The sequence below is a fragment of the Egretta garzetta genome, unplaced genomic scaffold (genome assembly GCF_000687185.1).
Source record: "Egretta garzetta isolate BGI_Z169 unplaced genomic scaffold, ASM68718v1 scaffold1208, whole genome shotgun sequence".
Classification (NCBI taxonomy): domain Eukaryota; kingdom Metazoa; phylum Chordata; class Aves; order Pelecaniformes; family Ardeidae; genus Egretta; species Egretta garzetta.
This window is the reverse complement of record NW_009260519.1, coordinates 36,704-37,262: the sequence shown is the minus strand read 5'-3', so window position 1 is coordinate 37,262 and position 559 is coordinate 36,704. Positions and strand designations below refer to the sequence as shown.

At 69.1% G+C, this 559-nt stretch overlaps 1 protein-coding gene across 1 annotated transcript in view; it reads right to left on the bottom strand.

Moving 5' to 3' along the window:
- Positions 1–44: 44 nt before the first annotated feature.
- The window catches only part of ARHGEF11 (Rho guanine nucleotide exchange factor 11), a gene marked incomplete at its 5' end in the record, with an annotated part of 17,943 nt that continues 17,428 nt past the window's right edge, over positions 45–559 (bottom strand). Inside the window, one exon of the mRNA XM_035900143.1 lies at positions 45–64. The remainder of the gene's footprint in view (positions 65–559) is intronic.

Genomic DNA, 559 nt, shown 5'->3' with positions numbered 1-559 from the left:
GGGGGCGCGGGCAGCTCTTCCTCCCCTTCCTCTACCTCGCTGCTCACCGGCTCCTCCAGCAGCGCTGGGGGCTTCTCCCTGCCCAGGAGCAGGGGGGGATTGTCGTCCACTGCGGGGAGAAGGGGAGAGCTCGGATCCACGTCAAGGGGAGAGCTCGGATCCACGTCCCGTCCCCAAAAGATGGGCAGGGTGCAGGCAGCGAGCGGCGGGCAGGGCCGGGGGGAGCTCACCCGAGGAGCAATCCTCGGCCTCGGCTTCTGCTCCAGAGCTGGCGCCTCGGGACAAGATGGGGGAGACGTCGGGGTCCTGTAACACCAGGCTGCGAGGACGGGGAAGGGGCGTTAGGGAAGAGGCAGGAGCCAGGGGCTCAGGGGCAGCACAAAAATCAAAGCCCCCACACAAGGGTGCCAGAGCCCTGGCAGCCACCCCCCAGGTCCCCAGTGACCAAGGGAGGACCCCTGTCCCTATCCCAACCGTCCCCTGGAGACCCAGCAGCCTGCTGGCCTCGTTCCCCAGCACCCACCAGCACCAGACTGGGCTAGGGCCCCCGCCTCCCCGC